The sequence below is a fragment of the Carcharodon carcharias genome, chromosome 4, assembly GCF_017639515.1.
Source record: "Carcharodon carcharias isolate sCarCar2 chromosome 4, sCarCar2.pri, whole genome shotgun sequence".
In the NCBI taxonomy this organism is placed as follows: Eukaryota; Metazoa; Chordata; class Chondrichthyes; order Lamniformes; family Lamnidae; genus Carcharodon; species Carcharodon carcharias.
The window spans coordinates 42,361,051-42,373,334 of NC_054470.1; the positions used below are offsets into that span (position 1 = coordinate 42,361,051).

The 12,284-nt window shown below is 46.6% G+C and overlaps 1 protein-coding gene and 1 pseudogene across 4 annotated transcripts in view; one reads left to right on the forward strand and one right to left on the reverse strand.

Moving 5' to 3' along the window:
* Positions 1-12,284, forward strand: part of syk (spleen tyrosine kinase) — a 180,346-nt gene that overhangs the window by 88,666 nt on the left and 79,396 nt on the right. The window lies entirely within an intron of this gene.
* Positions 1,829-2,310, reverse strand: LOC121277128 (annotated as a pseudogene).

Below are 12,284 nucleotides of genomic sequence, written 5' to 3' on the forward strand. Positions count from 1 at the left end.
GTTCTTGCAGAGCCCCACTCATGCGTTCAATTTATGTGAATACTATGTGCAAAAAAAGTGCAACTAGAGAAAGCCTTCCTCAGCCCCTGGGCAACTTCTGCTTCCACACCATCATTGCCAGGCATCTGATTGTCACCAAATATCAGGAAATCAGATGCTGATTGACCTTAGACCTCTGGTAACTTAGTTACAGCATGAGACCACCTGGAAAGCTACAAGTATAATGTCACAAGATCGTCAAATAAAATTAATCAGTAGCCATTAATCATTGAAAATCATGAAGGGTGAGGGAGAATAAATAAAGGGGAGTTGTGTTCAATGGCTCAAGGATTAGTAACAAGAGGGAACAACTTTAGTGTGATTGGAAAAAGAATAGAGGTGACATGAAGAAAAGCTTTTTTACACAACACCTGATTAGGATTTGGAATGCACTGCCTTGTAGAGTGATGAATACAGGTTCAGTAGTGGTTTCAAAAATAAATTGGAGAAGTACTTGAAGGTGAAGAAATGCGGGGAAAAAGCAGAGGAGTAGGATTAACAAGATTGCTCTTCAAAAGAGTCGGTGCAAACTTGAGGGGCTAAATGGCCTTCCTCTGTGCTGTACTGTTCTATGCTTCCACAATTCAATGAACAATTAACAAATACTCCATACCAATGCAGAAAACATTCGGGACATGTTGTTTTAAACCTGTGGAGACCAATAACTTTTGAAAAACAATTCAAACTTCCAGTGAATGACTGAAAGGATCACAAATAAAAGGTTTCAAGTTCTAAGATTTTTACTATAAGAAACATACTAAAAACAGCATTGACTAAACGCTATTTCAGTAGGCAATTTATACTCTAAACTACAGAAACGACATTAAAAATAGCTGAAAATCTCCCTCCATTGTTATACTTTATTCTACCCTTAGGTACATACTTCATTCTCCAAGTACCAGTCCAAAACTACTCTCAGCTCTGCTTTGTCTCATGTTCAGGGTCTAGACACAATTCTTTGCAGTTTGTCTATTCTCCCAAAGTAAGCTGCTCAAGACTGCAGTTTGTTAGAACCATTACTCTTTATTTACAGTTACTATATACATATTAGGATCTCTGTCGCTCAATCATGTGATGTTAAACCATCATTACATCAGCATCATGTGCTTCTGATACAAGCTCCTTTTTCTACTCTCAGAACTGACTTTCACAGTGAGGGACAAATTGGAGATCCCTCTCTCTAGCCAAAGCTAAACAAATCTTCCAGCTTTGTTTAAACCCTTACAACCTTTGTCTCTTCAATCCAAGCATCAGCACCCACCTGCATCCTGCATGGTGAACAATAGAAACTTGCTGTCTCTCTCTCTCTCTGCTCTCTCTCTCTCTATCTCTCTCTCAGAATCTTGTAGACTGACCCTGTCTATGAGGTCCAATGATATGTTTAGGAAAACCTGCACCCAATCCTACAAAGGCTTCCTGTGGACTCTTCCCATCTCAAAATCCATCTCCATAGCAACATGAATCACATGGACATTGTATTTAGGTAGAAATGATAATTAGTTGTCCTCTAGACTCCCAACTTATCTTGGAATTAAATAGATAGCTTAAGGTATAACTGCTTACAAAATCTGAAATTCCTAACATCTCCCTAGGATTTGGAGATAAACAATTTATTCATGGTCCCAGCACAACTGACCTGATCATTATTTATAGGTGTGAATATCTTGCATCTTCTTCCCAGTAAAACAACTAGGCCTCCCTTTGATCTTTTACAACCAAGGCACTCAAGCTTGTTTTTTTTATATATGTTTTTCAATTGATTTTATTTTACAAGACAAATTGTATGCATTTATTGAGGTTGTCCATGACCACGGCCAAATCTGCCCCTAAACTGGAATTCTGTAGCTGCACAGCACCAGCTTCAGCCTTCTTGTCTGAACCAAGGGGAGCAGTCTGCCTGTAACTATCTTTGTCAGCTTCACGGCGAAGACGAGAGGGATGGTCCTCACCCAGACCTTTTAAGTCTTGGCCTGGCTGTCTCAGGACGGGTCTGATGACTTAGAGTACGAGGAGCAATTTCTGGAGAAAGTTAGTCACATAGGTACTGGATGCCCTCATTTGTCAAGTACTAGTAGAAGTGTCGCCAAGCGAACTCCTTTACGTAACCACGAGATTTCATTGACTGCACAGCCTTTATTAGGTGCAGGTTAGGGACATTTTTGTCTGCCAACTCTGGATGTTTTGGCATATGCACATCCTTTTTGGTCATCATTACCCCCCCCGCCCCTTGAAGAGGAGCTCATAGATAGCAGTACAGTTCTTCTTGGGCATCAGCGTCTTGAGCTCTTATAATGGGGCTAAAGCAGGAAAAGCTAAGTATTTATGAAACCATAAACTACCATAGTGGGATTTGAACCCATGTCCCCAAGTGTTAGCCTAGGCCTCTGGATTATTAGTTCAGTGATAATACCACTACACCACTGTCAGGCAAACTTCAGAGCAGGTTACGTGACTCCTCCATTTTACCCTAAGTTAAAGACAATCCCAAAGCATAAAAATCTTAAACTTCATATTTGTAACAATATTAAGAAAAATGAAATAAAACAGAGGGGGAAAAAAATCAAGCAAGCCTTGAGTCATTATATGGTTGCCAGCATAAACTCACTGAGTTTTGAGCTTTGAGACTATCTCAGCATAAAATAAACTTGTCTTTAGGGTAGGTTTTAGGCCAGTTCAAATTTAGCTGCAGCTATTCAGAATCTGTCATCTTAAATATGTCCAGTCCATTCCTCATTTCCACTGAACTTATCAGCAAACAACTATAATATGTGCAAAAGATTGAAGATCTCCTTCACCTATCCACTGCAGCTCGATTTCAATAGTCTAAATACGACTATATAGTATGGTGCAGAATCTTTTACTTATGCAACAGCAGAGCCTATTTTTCATCTAATACTGCCTAACTTCATTTGAAAATCCTTCAACTGAGCCTGTATTTTTCGCACTACAGTCAGGTCCAGGTTCACCCATGTTCCCGAGCTCAGTGTTAAAAAGATTGTGTCCTAGAGTGTCCTCTGCATTTGCACTTAGATACAGATGTAATTTGGGTTTAACCAAATATGCGGTTTAAATGTTTGCACAATTTTGGGTTGACTTACCCACATAACTACAATATTCCCAAGTTTCCTTGATCTTTCATGGCAGTCCATCAGACTCTTTGGGTGGAAATTTCTATGTCATCGGGTGTGGCGGTGGGCGTGAGCAGACAATAAGGCAGGAAGGCCAAAAATCAGTTTTAAGATGTCATGAAACCCGTTTTTAATTGTCCGCTCCTGCCATAAATGGCAAGCTGCGTTTCCCACTGCCACACATCGAGAACTTCATTTTAATACACCTGCATATCATTATAAGCCCTGCTTGCCGGTATCATCACCTCATGCTGGATCATCTGGGCAATCATGCTGATGTGTTCATGGTAGCATTTTAAAGGTGTGCACCTGGCAAGCTGCACTTAGAGGGGATCTTGGAGGTGAGTGCACAGTAATGTTGCGCATTGCTCACAAGGGTTGCCTATTGGACCTCAAGGTTGAGGCGCCACACATTCAGGTGAGTCACATTTTCCTGGCTGGCTGACAGTATGGTGCCAGGGCAAGGTCTGCACTGCAGTTGAGGCAAGTTGGGTGGGGAGTAGAACGCAAGGTCTGCACTGCAGTTGAGGCAAGTGGATGGGGAGGAGAGTGCAAGGTCTGCGCTGCAGTTGGTGGCAGTGCATAAGCATGTGTGGTGTGGAAGGGCGGGGCGGTGCTGGGTTGGCAAGGGACGTGGCCACGGATGAGGAAAATCTTGTATAAAGTGACCACACCTCTGCGACTGAGACATTTCAGGCACAGCCACAGAGACATGCTTAGAATCGGGCCTCTAACCTTTCTGCTCACTCAAGTGACGCAGAGGCCTGAAAGTGCCACCAAGTGCTCCAGAGCTTTTCACCTCTCGGGAACAGACTGAAAACTAATGAGCGTTTTAGTGGACTGCAGAACAATTGGACAACTGGGTACATTGTGCAATCTCCTTGCGGAAGCTGGCCACGGAGCATTACTGGTGGAGGATCTCACAGCCCCTTGCAATGTCATCATTCAGTTTTGGACCAGTCTCCCCCATGGTTCAAGCTAACAGCACAACCTTGCAGTGCAGGTTAGGAGAATGCCTGCACCTGAGCTGAGAGCACAGCATGCAGTCTATTGGACAAAGCTGCCGCCAATCGGTCAGGTGGAGTGAGGCGGAGGAGGGTGGGACTTTGGGCAGCCATACAGCACAATAAACTCTGACCATCCAAATGGTGGCCAACACTCTCTGGGATGCATTAAGGGGTTTTCAGACACTCAAGCTAACCCACGCATCACTCTCTTTCACCCAGCAGAAGGAGTACATCATGGAGCCTGGTGACCTAGCTGTATGCCTCATGACTTACAGAGAGTGCAGACAAAGAAGAAGAGAGTGGCAGAGGTGTCTGGCTGGGCAGAGGGAGGAGCAGTACCCTCAGGAAGAAGGGGCAGCTGGGGCTTCCGCCCATGCCACTGAAAAGCCACAGCAAGTCATTGCTGGTCGGCACCTAGATAGACCCAGGGTCCATAGACAATGCTTGTCATTCCTGTAAATGACTAAGAACCAGTGTTGCCAAGGACTGCAAATGCCCAGGGAACTGGTTGGTCAGATTTGCCACCTGTTGCAGTATTTGGCGCCATGGAGACATAGAGGACATTCACTGCCAGTGGCTGTGAAAGTGACCGCAGTGCTCAATTTTTACGCCAGTGACTCCTTTCAGCGCTCCACAGGTGACCTCTGTGGGATATTGCAACTGCACCCATGAGGTTACGCAAAGGCATGCAACTTTGTGCATTTCACCCAGGAGCAGACAAGCCAGGAAGAAAGAGCACTAGGATTTGCCCAGATCTCAGGTTTACCACAGGTGCAGGGTGCCATTTCCTGCACTCACGTGGTGCTCAGATCTCCATGACAACAAGCGGTCAACTATGTCAAGCACAAGGGCTTCCATTTGTTGAATGTTTAGCTGGTGTGCGACCTCCACAAAAATATCCAGCAGATCTGAGTACAGTTCCCAGGGAGTGCCCACCACTCCTACGTTCTCAGTAGGTCTCAGACCCCTGACATATTCCAGAGTCCAGAGAGACTGCAGGGATGGCTCCTTGGGGACAAGGGGTACCCACAGAGGACGTAGCTGATGCCACCTGTGTGCCTGCCTCAGAGTGCAGCAGAGAGAAGGTATAATGAGGCTCATGCTGAAACTCGCACTTTGGTGGAGCAAACCATCAGGATGTTGCAAATGAGGTTCCAGTGCCTGGACTAGTCTGGTGGAGCCCTGCAATACAATCCACAGAGGGTACCATGCATTATCGTCGCCTGCTGCGCCCTTCACAACCTGGTGCTGCAATGGGGAGAGGAGCTGGCTGAGGAGGAGATGGAGGAGCTGGAGCTCTCCTCCGATGAGGAGGATGTCAATGGAGATGAGGGTGAGGAGATCCTTGAAGGTGAGGATGACGGCCAAGAGGCCATTGCACTGGGAGGTCTTCATAGTCACAAGATTTGTGGAGGATGATGATGACATACAGTGAGAAGATACATGGATTCTCATATTGCATCTATGAACGTTTGACTCTTATGTGACTGATGGCAGCACACATATCCTCTGTTTAAGGCTCCTGTCATGGAGATGCAGTGGATGCCCATAGACCCTACATTCCAGGAGGTTGATAATGACATGCAGTAGGGACTCACCATATGGGAATGTCTGTCTCCTGCATGCGCTCTGTGAACAGGGTCATATCATGGAGATGCAGAGGGGAAACTTTCACTTCCCCTGATCCTATGGCATCCTTTGTCAGCTGTACCCTTCAGGACCACACTGTCACGAGACACAGCTCATGATGGGATCGGGGGTCAGCCGCACCTCAAAGATGCCGGGAGCACACACAGAGAATGAGATGGAACTCTGTGCCGCCAGCCCAGGACATTCTGGCAGCAATAATAAGCCCCATCGAGGTGCAGGCATGACTGATGTGACCAGTGACAATGAAGGTGCACCATGAGTGTGCTGGGAAGGTTGCACAAAGCACAGGGAAGAAGCCTTGGACTGAGACACCTGCCTTTATCTTGTGCAGGGATCAAGGTTTCACATCTGAGCCACCCGAGCACTGCTCATTGAAACAAGGAGCCAAAGACAGGGAGACGTTCTTGGGAGTTTAACAAAATAAACATTAAGTACAAGTGATCAACACCTATGCCCAAGCTGTGCAGCTACATCCCCTTAACCTTCCTAACCTTCCACTATATCTTGGTGCTCCCCCAGCATCCACAGCAGAGGTGGAGGCAGCCTGCTGACTGTGACACCCTGTCTGTGATGACCTTGATGAGCGTCCTGTGGAGGGCTAAGGTCTGGAGGGCCCCAGCCTGCTTTTGGGGTCCTGCTGTGTGGCCGTGGGCATCCTCCCTGGCCTGTGGAGCTGGATTTGCTGGGGTCACAGGAAGAGGGGATTTGGATGGTCTGGACACTCCAGGAGTCACCTGGATGGATGGCCCTGGGGTGTGCACCTGCTGATCCTCCTCCCTATGGCCAAGATTTTTACCTTGTCAGGTGGGCGGGGTGGGTGGGCCCAGGACAGTCATGAAGAAGACACCAGGGCAATCATGAAGAAGACATCGATTTCATGCTGGCTGGCCAATTAACGGGCAGCCAGGATGAAACGTGCGCTGCACTGCTGCTGGGGTGGGGGTGGGAGGGGGGTGAATGTGCAAGTGCGCGCACGTGCACTGGTGCATGCAATGAAAGCTCCCTAAGGCACAGAGCTGCCTCAGGGCGATGAAGAATTAGAAACTGAAAAATAAAAAAGTTAGCAATGTTAAAAACATGCTCCCTCATGTGATTGTCATGTGACTCTGTCACATGAGCAGGGACATGTTATGAATGAATTTTTAAAATTTTTATTTAATTTTTATTTGCTGTTGGAAACCTCATCCCATTCCATGGCCTTTTGGCCTGCCCGCCAACTATAAGGTTGGACAGGCAGCGAAAAGTTTCATTCAATTATAACTTTAATGGCCTTAATAGGCCTGTTAATTGTCGGCGCCCGCCAACTGAAATATCGTGCGAATGCGCGATGACAATGGGACACTCGGCTGACATCATTGAGCCTCATTTTAAGCTCGAGTGAGTTGGGCAAGTGCTCAAGGGCCTATAGCTGACTCCTTGAGGAGAAGGGGAAGCTGGAGTGAGGTGGAGCTGCCCCCAACTCTCTCACGACACTATTGGAGGCCAACTATGGCATTGGCGCTGGAATTCAACGTGCGCCACCATCCTGCCAGTGTTGACCTCAGTGCGTTGGCCTGCCGGCGCTATCACCTCAGCCTGAAGGACCCCTCCATTGTACCTTGCAATCTGAGGAGTGCAGCGGACATCCCTTCCTGATGTTCTCAAGTTTGCCTTTGCAGCTCCAGTAACTGCCGTATGACCAAGTCCAGAGGCTCGTCACCTGACTCAGACTCAGCAGGTTTCTGGCCTCCAGCAGTCGTCCGGGTGCTGAAAACCTGGGAAGTCCCTGCTGCCACCTGCTGTGCATCAGGCAGTGCAATTTTTTTTTTTATTCATTTAAGGGATGTGGGCTTCGCTGGCTGGACCAGCATTTATTGCCTATCCCTAATTGCCCTTGAGAAGGTGGTGGTGAGCTTGAACCGCTGCAGTCTATGTGATGTACGTGTACCCACAGTGCTGTTAGGGAGGGAATTCCAGGATTTTGACACAGCAACGGTGCAGGAACGGCGATATATTTGTCAGGATGGTGAGTGGCTCACCAGATTGTGATCCCGAGGCTACTCTGAAGCTTGGTCCCAACGAGGTGTGTGTCTCTGTACTGGTGGAGGTTGTGGGTGAGCGCTGTGACGGGCCTTCAATGAGGGTTTCAGCAGATTCCTCTTCTGAGAAGCCTTCGGGGCTTGAGGACCTGGGTCATGGACTCCCTCAGCTGTTTCCCAGATGTGCCTGTGAAAGCAAGGAGGGAAAATTAGTGCATGGCAGTGGCCTGTGAAACAGGACACATCATTCACAGCATGGTTGTCTAGCGGATGTTGCACTGCTGGATCCTCACTTGTTTGAGCACCGCTGACCTCACCGTCAGCACAGGACCAGACCCGGTCATAACCGGCCAGCTGGATGATTCCAGACTTTGATTTGAAACATTCCTCCACCGGTCTGCGACCTCTCCCTCTTGTGTGCCAGCTTGTCCTGCATGAAGACAGATGGAGAGAATGTAAGCAGGATGCCTGCCAGGCCAGGTGATAAGTGTGCCTGGCCTGTGTGGGTGGTGAGTGGTCCCATGGACAGGATGAGGACAATGCTGGTGTGTGTGAGAGAGAGAATGGTGTTGTGCCTTGAGCCAGCAGTGAGTAAGATCCCTGTGGATGTGTGATGGATTTGTGAGTGTGAGAGTTTAGTGATGAGAAGAGTGACTTACCCTGGCAGAATGGAGGATTTCATTCATCCTCTTTTGGCTGGGTGGCTGTCTTCTTTTGAAGGAGGTTGGCGCTGACCAACACTGCCGGATTGATGATATTGCTGTCCCTCCTGCAGCCAGAGCAGGGGGAGCATAGGACATCATGGTGGGCCTCCATGGCATCCAAAAGGCGTTCCATGGATGCATCCTGAAATCGGGGGGGCTGCAGTCTTCTTGCCTTTTTGGGCTATGTCTTCCGTGCAGCAGTCCTGGGCTGGAAGCACTGAGAGGTGTGTGCACAGCTGTGCTTTAAATACGGCACCTGGCGTGAGGAAACGGTGAGGTGATGGGGTGGCGGGTGAATCGAAGGCTGCCTGTCAGAGAAACGGCGTGATTAATGACCCAGGATTGGGGTGATACGATGTGAAAGACCGCCATTGCGGCTGGTGGGTAAGATGTCCTTTTTCCCGCCCGCTACTGCACTTTTTGCAAATGTGGGACAATTCCGCCCTTTATCAGAACAAATTTCTGCTGGATGGCTGAGAATGTTGAACGTTTGCAACAGTAATCAGGAATTCATTTGAATTCTTTTCTAGAACTAAAGGTCACTGTTTAAAAATAAGGAGTTGCTCAATTAAGACAGAGATGAGGAGAATTTTTTTCTCAGAGAGGGTCGTGAGTATTTGGAACTCTCTTCCTCAAACGGCAGTGGAAGCAGAGTCTTTGTGCGGAATCATCCCAGACTTGCATTAAATTCGGTAGCGGATGGGAAAAAAGGCTTTTTACCCGCCAGCCGCAATGGCAGGTTTTTGCATCTTATCATCCCCTTCCTGCCTCATTAATTATGCAACCACAGGCAACACAGCGTCTCACTGGCAGGTGGCCTCCTATTTGCCTGCCACGCCGTTACCTCACGCAGGGTGTCACATTTAAACTGTAGCAGCGTGCACACTTCCCAGTACAGCCCAGGATGGCTCAGGTGAAGACATGGCCTCAAAAGCCAAGGACAGTGCAGCCCCCCACCACCTTCTCACCCCCCCGATGCAGTGATGCATCCCCAGAATACCTTCTGGACACCATGAACACCCCGCTGCGATGTCCTCTACCCCTGCTTTGGCCACAGGAGACCCATCAATCTCAACACTCTGGCTTGAGAGGGGGTTCGCAGAGGTGGCCAGTGCCAATCTGTACACAAGAGGTCAGCCATCCAGTGCAGAAAACGGATGAATGATCTCATCTGTGCTACCAGGGTGAGGCAAACATCTCATCACTCTAAACTCTCACACTCACAAGGTCATCACACATTCACTGGCATTTCACTCACTGCCAGCTCAAAGGACATCACCACTCACTCTGTCACACATACCCTCACATCTCCATCTGGCCTCACTTCCTCTGGAGACTGCCTCTTCATGCATCACCATCTTGAGACCATTTGCACAGATCAATGTGTGCTCCTCACACACCCTGGGATGCCCCCCTTCCCCAATAAAGCCCTCACTCTGCAGCCTCTTCCCTTGCCTGAGGTCACTTCTATCCCTTCCCCAAGCAAGTCCTAGCCTTGTAGTCTTTGAAAAGCCACCTCCACCTTACATTTGGTCTGGTGGGTAGAGACTGCTCATGAGACACCCCAAAAGTGATGTGGTGCTGCCTGTGAAGCCTGACAACGAAGACCGTGAACGCTTTCCGAAGCAAGGTAGGCCCGGGTGAAGTACAGCTCATCAGGTGCACATCGCTTATGTACAGTTCTGAAACACATCAGCGTGGTGCCCAGATTGTCCAGCATTGGAGGATGATTCTGACTAGCAGAGCTTATAATGTGATGCTGAATTATTGAAATTAGGTTCCTGACATGCAGTGGCAGGAAATGCGGCCTGCCATTAATGGGTGGAGCAGATGATTGTAAACTGATTTCATGATGGGGTAAATCTGATTTTTGGCCTTCTCACCATGTTGTCATGATGCCTACTGCCAACGTGAGCAGAAAATTCCAGCCTTTGATTATTTTTAAGGCAGATGAAGGTAGATTCGTGATAAGCAAGGGGATGTAAGGTTATCGGGCGTAGTCAGGTTACAATCACAATCAGACCAGCCATGATCTTATTGAATGTGGAGCAGGCTCAAGGGACTGAGTGACCAACTCCCGCTCCTAATTCATATGTTCATATGTTTTTATGATCAAAATCAGGTGGGGCTAAGAGAAAAACCTCAGCTCTTCCATTGGTGCCCAGGATAGTGACCACGGTAGTACCAGCTCCCTGTCAAGGGACTGCGATAGAAATGCTACCTGTAACTGCAATGTAGGGACATTTGATTGGCACTGAAAGACTTTGGTTGTTTTGGCACAAGCATAAAGAAATTGTAGACCAGCAAATAACAATGGAATGTGTGTGAGATGGCTTACTACTGCTGCATTTGTTAGACAAGGCAGCCCTTTAGGGATTTGGCTCACTCTCATCGTCAGTGCCATATTTTACTTAAAGGATATCAATGTACGTTTACAGTTTTCTCTCAAACTTTTAATATTGGCGAAGTGATGGAGTAACTAGACATAAAATTCGCCATGGACCACCAACTTTAAAAATATAGCAGTTTGGGTCATATTTGACTAATGTCTACTAGTAATAAATTCATCGCATTGTGTGCAATTCATGATAATTGAAATCCCTGTCTAAGTTGTGTATCTTACCTTATCGTCCTGTCCTTGTACTTTTTTGGTTGATGTGAAGCGTGTTCCAATATTCAGTGCATTGTCACACAAGAGATAGATTTGCATACCTGCCACAAGGTTTTTCTTGCAGCACTGATCTCAGCGAATCTACTTCACTTTGGTGAAGTGGAGAGCAGGGTCTCAACATATAGTCATATCTGGTTTGTATAGTTATATCTCTTGCTTTTGCCTTTTGCACCTGGGTTCTGGCTCTGTGGTCAGCAGGAACTCGGCTGTGAAGAACAGATGTCACTAACATCAATAGACAAAACACATACTTCAAGAATTGACCCAAGCAGAAAAATGTGAAATATGTGTCAAATAAATGGTGGCAGGAAGAGGATGTTTTAACAGATTCTATCCTAAGTATTAGAATTTTTTCATTGCAGAGGAAGTGTTTGGCCCCGGCCCTGGCTAATGGTGAAACTATTGTGCCAATCTTTATGCCCTTAGAAAAGGGAAATACAATGATTCTATGCTTAATATTGTCACTTAGGAATAACCTACCATGTAATGTAAAAATACAAATTTTGTTCATACATTCTGTCTTATGATTAACTAATTCAAAGACCATCAAATATTATGCACTATCCATATTATACCCTATTACAGTTCCACTGTTAGAAACTTGGCATGCATTAGAGAAGTTAATGGAAGCATGAAGGCTCTTTGGTTTATTCCAGTTTGTTGGCTTGTAAACCACGTGATATTCTGATATTGAGTATCAAAACAGACTTTGATCTGCAGAGACGTATGAAATCTTTTTCTCTGGCCACCAAATAATTATATTGATAAGAAACATATTACTGTCTTGGGGGTATTGAGCCACTCAAGGAATCTAGATATATTAACCAATATATGACATGAGGAGACAAAAGGCCTTGAGCATTTGCATACCTCTAGAATTATTGAGATTGTACTCAGAGTTGGTCACATGAACAGAAATCTAGTAATTATTGGGCTTTGGTTTTGCCCATCTTATATAAAGCTATTAATAATGTGAATTGTTAACAACTTACATAGAACTACATCAGAATTTGTTCCATCTACAAGGTGCACTGCAGCAACTCACCAAGCCTCTGTTGATAGCATCT